Here is a 12,459-nt window from a genome sequence, read left to right as displayed (position 1 = left end):
CCATCTGCAGCAAGTTGATGCTGCAGCTCTCTGGAGGTGGTCTGAGGATTGTCCTTGACTGATCTCATCATTCTTCTTCTCTGCCTTTCTGATGTTTTTCTTGGCCTGCCACTTCTGGCCTTAACAAGAACTGTCCCTGTGTTCTTCCATTTCCTTACTATGTTCCTCACAGTGGAAACTGACAGGTTAAATCTCTGAGACAGCTTTTTGTATCCTTCCCCTGAACAACTATGTTGAATAATCTTTGTTTTCAGATCATTTGGCAGTTGTTTTGAGGAGCCCAGGATGCCACGCTTCAGAGGAGATTCAAACAGGAGAACAACTTGCAAGTGGCCACTTTAAGTAGCTTTTCTCATGATTGCATACACCTGGCTATGAAGTTCAAAGCTCAATGAGGTTGCAAAACCAAAAAAAGTGCTTTAGTAAGTCAGTAAAAAGTAGGTAGGAGTATTTAAAACAAGAAAATGATAAGGGTGCCCATACTTATGCACCTGTCAAATTTTGTTTGAATGCAGATTGCACATTTTCTGTTAGTACAATAAACCTCATTTCAAGGCAGAAACATTACTGTGTCCAACAGTTATTACATATATCAAACTGAAATAGCTGCTGCAAAAACACCAATTTTTATAAAACATTAAGCTTAAGATTAATAGGGGTGCCCAAACTTTTTCATATAACTGTATATAAGGTGCAGGTGAATGCACTGGAGGACAACTCCTGCTCTAGTTGGAGGTAAAAGGAGGTGTTCACATTGGTACTGGTCTATTTACTATTACTTTTGGGCATGGAGGTAATGGGGTGGTGTGTTCATACTGGTGGATGGAACCTGGCCAATCACTACTCTAAATGGAGGTAATGGGGGAGTTATTGTAGGGTGACTTCTTTCACTAGTATATATGGAGGTAGTGGAGGAGATCTGTATTACTGGATGGAACTTCTTCAATCATTAGTTTATATGTAGGTAATAGTAGGAGGTCCACATTTTAGGGTGACACCTGCTCTATCACTGGTGTATAAGGAGGTAATAGGGGAGGTCCGCATTGTAGGGTGACACCTGCTCTATATCAGTAGCATATAAAGAGGTAATAGAGGAGGTTCGTATAGCAGGATAGCACCTCTTCATTCATTAGTTTCTTCAATCATACACCATTTCTGGTGTATATGGAGGACGTCCCCATTGTAGGGTGACATCTGCTCTATTATTAGACTGTATGGAGAATGGGAGAGGTCCACATTGTAGGTTAACACCTGCTCTATTACTGGTGTATATTGAGGTAATGGGGGAGGTTCGAATTGTGGGGCGAGACCTGTTCTATCACTAGTTTATAAAGAGGTAAAGGGGAGATCTGCATCTTAGGGTGACATGTTCTCTATTATTAGTGTATAAGAAGGAAATGGGGGAGAGGTCCACATTGTAGGGTGACACGTGCTCTTTTGCTGTTGTATATGGAAGTAATTAGAGAGATCCATATTGCAGGGTGACACGTGCTCTATCGTTGGTATATACGGAGGTAATGGGGGAGATCTGCATTGTAAGGTGAAACCAGCTCTATTATTACTGTATATGGAGGTTATGGGGGTTGTCTACATTATAGAGTGACACCTACTCTATCACTGGTGTATATATATGTAATGGGGGAGGTCCGTAGTGTAGGGTGACATCTCTTCAATCACTAGTGCATAAGAGGGTAACTGGGTAGGTCCACATTTCAGGGTGACACCTCTTCAATAACTAGTGTATATGGAGGTAATGGAGGATATATTACTGGAACTTTCAAATTGACTTGTCCTTTTAATGGGAACCTGTCATGTTCAGAAACACAAATATCGGGTCAATCTGCAGGTAAATAAATCCTGTGTAGCCAGCTTACTGGTGCAGCAGCTGCAGGGAAAAATGAACTTATATCTTCCCTGTTGCCTCTTGTTGTGCATTATTGGGGCTGTTACAGTCACCATCCACTGCAGCTGTAATACCTCTCCTGCACTGTGATTACCTGCCTGCTCTGCGGTACATGTGCAGTGTATGTGTGCAGAACAGGCTGTCAATCAATATGTTGGGGAGTGATCACAGCGTACTCGCTGTTTAGTGATCGGTAGTTGTAACCGCTCTCTGCTCCGCCCCAAAGACTGAAAAAAGGTAATTTTTCTCCCTGTTGTCTTCTTTTCCAGTAAGAGACTACACAGGATTTTTGAGCACATGGTTTTACTTTGTTTTTTTGGGGGGGAGAAAGCACAGGTAAATCCACCTACATTTTTGCTCTATCATTCTGGCAAAACTGTAAATGCTGTAGCCATCATTGTTTATGTCAGGTAATTGGCCGGGGGCATAGCCGTGAGAATAGAGAAAAGGCGCCAGTTCAGGTATGAATATACAGTAGCACTTTTGTTATTTCATGCTGCACCATGAGACAATATATAAGGGCTTATCCAGTAATGGACAACCCCATTAATTTTTAACTTTTACTCCACTGTAGCAAATTTAGTGTTTCTTTCTGCTTTTTTGAGGAATTTCATTAGTAATATATCTCTTCCTAAAGGGATAGATTAAGGCATGTGGACCAAGACTGGATATCTTTTAAAACCCCAATTAATGGATGCCTAACAATAAGCATTAAAGTTTGCTTATTTTTTAGCTTAAATTTCATATTTTAGTGTCTAAAAATAATTTTTTGCACTTGGATTACTTTAAAAATGTTGCACCCTTTGAATTTCACTGGCTCTTTGTTTCCCGGGATATTCAGCTTTGATGTTCTGTGGTCATAAATCAAATAAGGCCATAGAAAATGACAGATAAGGCTGCATTCACACATGAAGTGTTAGTGTGCTGTGCGATTTTTTATTTTTAGTATGTCCTATTCCAATCCTCAAAATCGAATCAGAATAGAACATTCTCTGAGTTTCTCAGATCTGTGATTTTAATAGATGGCTCCATTCACTCTGTTGTCCATTGCTAAAAACTGTAGCTTCTTTAATTAATGCTGAGCTGTTATGGCTCCATTTACTGTTTGAACCCTGTTTCATAAGGTAGGACAATCCCTTTAAATCTACGGAAGTACATTTGGTTTTGCCTACTCCTTGTTGATATTCCCCCATTCTTATTTGTTAGCAGCGAGGAATACATGAGTGGTCAGGCAGTGAGTAAGGGGCTGTGTGTGTGTTTACAGGTCTATACATTAACACATTATATGTATGTATATGTGAGTATGAGTATGTAATGTATGTATAAATACACATACAATATGTATGAATATATGTGTGTACATATATGTGTTTATGAATATACATGTATATGTGCGTATTAATATGTGTTAGTATTACCTAAATATAGTGTTTGTATGTGCTCTATGCATGAGGTCATGTATGTGCTGTATGCATGAGTGCATGTATGTCCTGTATGCATGAGGTCATGTATGTGAAGTATGCATGTGTGCATGTATGTACTGTATGCATGTGTGCATGTATGTGCTTTATGTATGAGTGCATGTATGTGCTGTATGCATGAGTGCATGTATGTGCTGTGTGCATGAGTGCATGTATGTGCTGTATGCATGAGTGCATGTATGTGCTGTGTGCATGATTATCTAAGTTTTAGTGTATGCATACATGTATTTGGGTGTATTATATACATGTGTATTTATTCCTTGTATGCATATTTGCCCTAACTTAGCTTGTATGAACTCGTAAGCTTGCAAAAAGAATTTGTGTATATGAGTTACTGTGAGCCATACCCCCATTTTAAATTCATTTTGCATACAGTACTGGTTTTATTAGTACATTTTCTTCCAATGACGGAGTTTCTAAATCTTTATAATAGATTGAAATAATTAAAACACAAATTAAATTAAATATCTTAGAAATCTATATAATATAAATAATATATTTTTATAATTATGGGGGTTGTCGGGAGATAATGAAACAAGGTAACAGTCAGAGCAAGTGGTTATTTTACTCACTCACCGGTATCTGCTATCTAGATTATTGGTGTAAGATTAGACTTGACAAGAATCTAGATCATAGATTAAAGTGAATCATTAAGAGTCATTCTCATCTTCTTTTCTTCAGGAGCGCACCACTCCCATCTTCTGGCTTCCTGCTCTGAATGGGGTGGTGCGCTCCTGAAGAGTGACAGCTTGAACTCGAGGCATAGTGGCACCTGTGGTCCAAACTGTGCTCTCTCCCAGGCTGAAGCTAGGGAGAAGCATAGGGGGATTGGAGCTGGTTGGATCCCTCGATCTAGCCAGCTTCAAAGTGGCATAAGTAGGCGCTAAAGCTTAGAGCCAGCTGTTGACACGCGCTCCTTAACTAGGTATTTGGTCACTGTTAGACCAAAGGGTGACCGGTAAGTTAGGCAAAGAGCTATACACTAAAGAGTAAAACATTCTTGTGCTCTTGAACATGGAGAGGATTTTTACTAATGGTGATCTGTCAGCTAGTTTTTGATAGGTAATCTGAAAGATACATGATGTAGGGGTTGAAACCCTGATTACAGTGATGTCACTTACTAGGCTGTGTGCTGTTGTTTCAGTGAGATCAGTGTTTTATCAGCAGGAGATTATCACTTGAGGAAAAGCAACCTTGTGCCACCTAGTCAACCTGATCTATGTAACCCCACCCCCACCACTGACTGGCAGCTTTTTTTTAATAGACAGTGTACACAGAAAGCTGCCAATCAGTGGTGTGGGCGGGGTTATAGAGGGCTCAGCATTCTGAGCTCTGCATGATCTGCAGCAGAGAAATCTTTTATCACAACTGCTAGACCCAATAAACTAAGCGACACATCACCGGAACCAGGGTTTCTGCCCTTACATCATGCTGCTGTCAAATTATCTAGCAACAACCTGGTGACAGATTCCCTCTAAGATGTAAATTTACAAGCATTTTGCAATTGTAGCCATTTAAAAACTCGAGAGGACACCTTTAATGCTTAATACAGGGTCGGAGCATGCAGCAAATACCAGCACCATCTCAAAACCAGGATCACTTTCTCTCCCCGTAATAATCATTCTCTAGTCTTCTTCATACTTTGTGATATCAGCCGACAGAGGAGAAACATCAAGAAATCAAAGTCAAAGTTGTTCAGAAAGTTTCTTAAAAAAATGGATATTGTTCGATCGGAGCTTAGGACATAGCAACTATTTATTTTTCTAATGCATAGAAATAAAGTTGCATCATAAAATTCTGTCCTCCTGCTGCGGACATTAGGGGGAGCTGACGAGCTCACAACTGTGCAAATATTAAAGGGAATGTGTAATGCGAAAATTACTTTCCTGTTCTGTAGAGAGAACTTTTCAGCATGGATTATCATTACAGACAGACAACAAAAAAGGATTGTGCACAAGAATCTCACTTTATGGAGCATTAGTTATATTCATAAAGGACTTGGAGTTAGAAGTCATCATCTTATAGAAAATACAACACAAATAGGGTGAAAGTTGTTAATAGAAACCATCTCAGGCCTGGCCACAAAGCATTTTTTTACAGACCTCGAATGGAATATCAATACATTATGTGAATAGCGTTGGAAGGTTACAGTCAGTCCTATGCATGATCCAATGCGCTGCCTAAATGTTTGGAGGTCTAGCTTTCCGTCCAAGACCTTGGAAGCTCAGGATGTTCAACACTATAGGTTCTGTTCCTACTATGTTTGTACAGTTATTGTAAAACTCTGCATTAGATTTTGGAGGAACAGAAGAGAAATCGAATACACTGGAAGCCAGGGTAGATCATCAGGGTTTGCATCCCATTAGGGCAAACCAGGGCAGATGGCAGAGCGCGATGGTCTCTAGGGTTCTTGGTAATCTAAGTAAATTTGCTAAATGTTTGTCAAGCCAATGTTGGTGTAAACAGTGGGAAATGGCTGTGTCTTTATATCACATCAGGCATACGCTTGAAGACAACCCTGGTGATGGGTCCAGGAATTTTTACATTTGAAAAATTAGACAAAAATCATCATAAGGTTCAATAGATCTCTCCAGAGAAGTTTTCTTCAGCCTAGAGAAGGCTATGGACATGAATGGTGGCTTTTAATAGTTTAAAATGGTGTCTAATAACTGGTCTACTTAGTTTGGTGGGATTGTCAGTAATCAGTGCCTGACATCTGGTATTGAATTAAATTGCTTTCGTTTTGCACCTTTCTTCTTCCATCAACCTGTGATTCTCAAGCTGTTGGAATGTCTCCAAAACGCATCATGCTGGAGAGCCAGAGGTTGGAGGACAACTGGTAGGACAACCTCCCGTGGCATTTCAGTGTAAGGAAATGATGATGAGAATCACTTTACTCCAAGAAATAGGTTGGGTTTAAATGACAACCATTTTTGTCGAGTGATGATGAGTTGTGAATGATGCCTGAAAACAGCGTCAAAAAAGATCCACCATGTTGAGTCATGATTTAGGTTCCCCTCTTCTTCTTCTACATGCACTTTTTATACTATGAACAATTTTACTAAAATATTCAATATTTAGCCATTAATACAAAACGTTATTAAAGTGAAAAAAGTATGTACCCCCTCTGCAAAGAGAAAAGTTGTTTTGTTATCCAGATCCCATATTCTCCAGTATTAGATTACGGCAATATCCCCACTCACATAATTCAATTATCTTCTCCATGTGGATATTTCTTTACTTCTACGCTATTTTCTGCTAAATGGTTTTCAACACTCAGTGCAAAAAGAGATTTATATGTGATATAAAATGTCTTGGCACAGAACAATTTCTCTTTATTTTCTATTCTTACTGTTGTACAGATATAAGGAGCTGTAAATAATGTATATTTAATAAAGAAATCTTTTTTCTATGATTCCGTGTAAGAAACGCAGTTTGCAGTCTTTTATTCAACTCTAAAGCTGGCCGTACAAACCTTTTTCTACTCTCATCTTCTAGCTTCAAGATTATTGACTATTGAAAGTTCAGAAAAGACATTTATATAGAACCAAAGTAATATACTCCAAGTTGAATAATGTGCAAGTGAGATTGCCTACTGGGACAATACTGATGAAAGGTCAAATAAAAGCATGAAAAGTATTTATTCACATCTAAACAGCCTTAGTAACACTATAAAATATAGATATATGAAAATCTCTATAAAAGGTGAAGTTACATCCTATATAATGCACTCACTACTCTGCTGGTGCAGTCACTGTGTACATACATTACATTACTGACCCTGTACTGATCCTGAGTTACATCCTGTATTATACTCCAGAGCTGCACTCACTATCCTGCTGGTGCAGTCACTGTGTACATACATTACATTACTGATCATGTACTGATCCTGAGTTACATCCTGTATTATACTCCAGAGCTGCACTCACTACTCTGCTGGTGCAGTCACTGTGTACATACATTACATTACTGACCCTGTACTGATCCTGAGTTACATCCTGTATTATACCCCAGAGCTGCACTCACTATTCTGCTGGTGGAGTCTCTGTGTACATACATTACATTATTTATCCAGTACTGATCCTGAGTTACATCCTGCTGGTGCAGTCACTGTGTATGTGGCACCTTGCTATTACATGTACCACAGGACCCAAAAGGGTGCATGGAAGGACTTCTCCACAAGAGGCCCTCATTACATAACAGACACCTCCACCCTTCCACCTCATACCACCAGAGGGAGCCTGTTAGGGATATATATATACTGGAGGGTGGAATTAGGCAGTCAGTGTTTGCAGGCACAGAGATCAGTGAAAAAGCAGCATGTGAGCTGCTGTGCTGAGGGCCAGCCAGGGCCTAAAGCACGTGCTGAAGCCTCAGAACCTAGAGTGGGGCCTGAGGCAAGGAGAAGAGTGAGAGGGGTTATGGAGGCAAAGGAGCATCTTAGGCTCACCCCACTACACAAGCTGGACACCGGGTCCGCGCCTACAGAGTCCTCTACGCCCAGTAGGAATAACGATATACCAGGAGGATTCTAAACCCCTGGTCAACCTGAAGCTACAATCATTTAAAGAACTAGGAACCACGAAGGCCCCAGCATCCAGGGATAGTGGTAGCTAGAAGAAAGTTCTTACCACCAAGCATGCCGGTGAGGAGAGGGAAAGAGTACAGAAGCTAGGCCTAGTTTCAGGCTGGTCAGAAGCTTCAGAGAGAGAGAGGAAGAAACAGATCAGGAAGCCTTATACCCGCTCACTGGGGAGAGTCCAGAAGTGCACCCTTCCTATCAAGTACCCTGGACCGTACCTGCCGTCTACACCAGTAAAGGTACTGAAGCGAACCCCCTGTGTGCGTGTCTGTTATTCTCCCCTGGCCCGGCTGGGCCACCTCTCACCTGCATCCCTTCCATCAACTCTGCCCCGGGGGCCCGCTCTGCCTGTGGGGAGCCGAAGCATCCCGGCTGCCATCCCATCACCCCTGGAGGTCTGCAGCAGCGCCGGTACTCATTACCGGGAACCTCAGGTGGCGTCACGAGACAAAAACTGTTAACAAGCCCCTTTTAAAGAGTGACCCCAGGGTACGGGCCCGGGAGCCGACTGCCGTGACATCCCACAGAAGGTCAAGGCCCGGGTACCGAGTAACCCCCATATCCCCCTGGGCGCGTCATGTACATACATTACATTACTGATCCTGTACTGATCCTGAGTTACATACTGTATTATACACCAGAGCTGCACTCACTATTCTGCTGGTGGAGTCACTGTGTACATACATTACATTACTGATCCTGTACTGATCCTGAGTTACATCCTGTATTATACCCCAAAGCTGCACTCACTATTCTGCTGGTGCAGTCACTGTGTACATACATTACATTACTGACCCTGTACTGATCCTGAGTTACATCCTGTATTATACTCCAGAGCTGCACTCACTATTCTGCTGGTACAGTTACTGTGTACATACATTACATTATTTTTCCAGTACTAATCTTGAGTAACATCCTGTATTATACTCCAGAGCTGCACTCACTATTCTGCTCGAGGAGTCACTGTGTACATGCATTACATTACTTATCCTGTACTGATCCTGAGTTACATCCTGTATTATACTCCACAGCTGCACTCACTATTCTGCTGGTGCAGTCACTGTGTACATACATTACTTTGCTGATCCTGAGATACCTCCTGTAGTATACCCCAGAGCTGCACTCACTATTCTGCTGGTGCAGTCACTGTGTACATACATTACATTACTGATTCTGTACTGATCCTGAGTTACATCTTGTATTATACTCCAGAGCTGCACTCACTATCCTGCTGGGTGTGTCACTGTGTACATAGATTACATTACTAATTCTGTACTGATCCTTAGTTACATCCTGTATTATACTCCAGAGCTGCACTCACTATCCTGCTGGGTGTGTAACTGTGTACATACATTTCATTACTAATTCTGTACTGCTCCTGAGTTACATCCTGTATTATACCCCAGAGCTGCGCTCACTATTCTGTGGGTGGGGTCACTGAGTACATACATTACATTACTTGTCCAGGGCACTGGTTTGCTATCGCCTCCTGGCCTACCCCAAAAGACTAAGAATCAGATGATGTCCTTCTTGGGTTCAGCAGAGTATTATAGGGAGTTTATCTCCAGCTATAGTGCCTTTGCCAAACCTCTGAAGGACCTCACAAAAAAGAAACTGCTGCAATAGTTAATTGAATGGCTGACTGTAAGCGCTTCTTCACAGTGCTCAAAACCATTCTTGCCAGTTTTCCTGTTCTTCAAGCCCCGATGTTCACTAGATGGTTTTCAGTCCAGAGAGATGTCAGTGCAGTACGTATGGCCTGGGAGCCATGCTCAGCCAGGTAAATGAGGTGGTAGAAGGAGTGTCTCATCCTAGTGTGGGCACTACAGAAGCTGCAGACCTACCTTTACAGACGCATCTTCATAAGCCACTTTCCTCTCAGCTGGTTGCACCGGGTGATCGGCGGCAATGGTAAACTACTGCAGTGGAGCTTGGCTCTACAGCAGAATGATTTTATCATTCAGCACAAGAAGGATAGCGAGCATGGCAACGCTGATAGGTTGTCCCACAAGTGGGATGCCGGGGAGATGGCCTTAAAAGATGGTCGGCGAATCAATCTTTATGATAAACTCTTGAAAATGGACATCAACCATAGGAGCTTGTCTTCATTATAAATTGTAAATCAGGGCCATGGAAAAGAAGAGCTGACACTCTCTTCCTCGCATTTTCTCAATGACCTTCCGCTGAGCAAATGGTCGGTGAAGCAGTCAAAACCTTTGAAGTAGTCAGTACGAATATGAAAGAACAGGCTGGTGTGGTGATGCCTTTATGTCCCAGTGTAATTAGGCTTCCTGATTTCATAACAACACAAGGCAATATCTCAGACTTGATGAAGCCATGTACCAGATATGAATATTGTTTTTATGACAAGTTGTAGGTTCAATAGATATGGGAAACATATTTTTTTAGCATTGTGGCGCAGCGCGGAATGCAAAACATTCACTTTCATTGCTGTGCGGACTGTCTATTAGGCCAGAATTAATATCGACCAAGTGGATAAAGTTGTATATTTCACGTCTCATATGTAGAAAAAGCTAAAATTGTTATAGAAAATGTGACCTAATATCTCCTGTCTGGGACCTCCAGGGGGGGGCAGATATCCTTAAGACCAGGAACCTCATAATTTTTGATACCTGAGTCTGCATCTCGTTTTTCGGCCCCCCTCTAAGGTCACAAGGGGAGGTAGATGGGAGTTACTTGTACTAACAAAAGCAGGTTCTGGCCTAGGACTCATGTCCAGTGCTGGGAGATTCATTTTGTTGTAAGGCCTGTTCTGTTATGTAAATGGAGTGCTCCCCTTCGCAAGATCATGGAGTTGTATAGCACCCTATAAGATGCCTGGCAGATCGCTGGCTCCCCACACCCTGTGACTTCTTGAAAAACATTTCTTGAATCGAAACGTCAACTGTCACAAGAAACTACCTTCTCCGTGTGGATACACTACCTGTACCTCTGTATAATGAACTTCACAAATTTAGGATTTTCTCTGAATGGTTGTTGGTGAAGGGTGAAATCAGAGGAATATATACTATGCGTTCAGTGTGAAAGTGCTCAATAAACTTTCTATTAGTAATTGTTGCCTTACCCTCATCCATCAATCGCCAGTCAATTGTGTGATTGTCCTGACAATTTGTTTCAGGGGTAAAATATCGTTGTGATCTTCTGGACAAATTGGTGCAAGCAAAGTGCTGTTCCTGACTATAAGGGACAGGAAAGAAGGTCAATATTCTGCAACGCATCACCTCTTCTGGGCATGAAGACTGAATCCTGTGCTGACACTGCATTATGAGTCATATACCATGTAGCTGCACCAACAGCCTTTTAGTGCAAGTTAACCTACCTCATAAACCCCTTCATACTCATGCAACTAGAACTAGCCCATGCCTAACATTAACCCCTTCCTTTATGACTCCATCCCTGGATCCAGCACACTCCTGTCATGGGTGTGTCAGGTGTGACAGACAGTCGCTCTAGATCCAGGTGTTGAAGGTTACTGTGCTTTGCATTGCAAATGCCTTCTTCATCCTCTCATCTCTGTAGTATAGTTATATCCTTCTCCCTTTAGGACCCAGCAGTGACCTCCACCTTCTTCTCCTGATTGACACACCCTTGTTTGATAGTTAAAAACTCTCAGTCTCTCCAGAGAGTCGATGGTGATCGTTCTATGTACCTCTTTGCAGGCTTGGAGTACTAGCAGTTGGCTAGTCTCGTCTTTGGTGCCCGTGGAAGACAGTTGTCGTTATCTCTCTGGTGTCTGCTCAAGCTAAGTGTATCCCTTTTGTCTGTTTACCTTGTTGTCTTTAGATTGTAGTGTGGCCTGACTAGTTCTCACCCTGTCCCATCCCTATCTAGGGCCTATCTCTAAGGACATTCAGGCTTTAGGTTCCTGCTTGGCCACAGGTGCAGAACCAATATAGGGATGATAGAGTAGGCAGGGTGTTATTAGGTCTGCCTAGGGGTCTCCACACCACCTTTCCCTAGTTGTTGGGCTCCCTTCCCCATCTTGCCGTCGTTGTACACTTATTCTTTCCCTCACCGCGCAAGATAACACCCCACTTATAAAGCGCTGACATTTTGAAAATGTTAAGTTAATGAGTTAATGTGAAATGAAAGACCACCATAAAGGAGTTTTCTTTTCTTTTCCGAGGGTCGCCAGTCAAATGGTTCATTGCGTCCTCTATTTTCATTTTTTTGCTTTATAAACAAACCTACGACAAAGAACTTCTGGTATTTTACTATTACTCAAATAGGAGAATAAATACAGAAATAAATCTACAGGGAAATTACCTGCAGCGCCGATGAATATGTAGCTTTAAAATTGAGGAAACATATTTGGAGAGACATTTATCTACAACAATGCTGGTTGTGTGGCTGCCGATCTCACCTGACAGTATAATAAAGATCATCTCCTCGGATATGAAAGAAACAGAAATTAAGAGCTGCATATTTCGGAATGCTAAACACTGCCGTTTCAGCTGTAAATATTCTGTGTG

This window comes from Phyllobates terribilis, unplaced genomic scaffold (assembly GCF_046119375.1).
Source record: "Phyllobates terribilis strain yellow unplaced genomic scaffold, ASM4611937v1 Scaffold_7__3_contigs__length_470593459, whole genome shotgun sequence".
NCBI lineage: Eukaryota > Metazoa > Chordata > Amphibia > Anura > Dendrobatidae > Phyllobates > Phyllobates terribilis.
Note: the sequence above shows the minus strand (reverse complement) of the source record.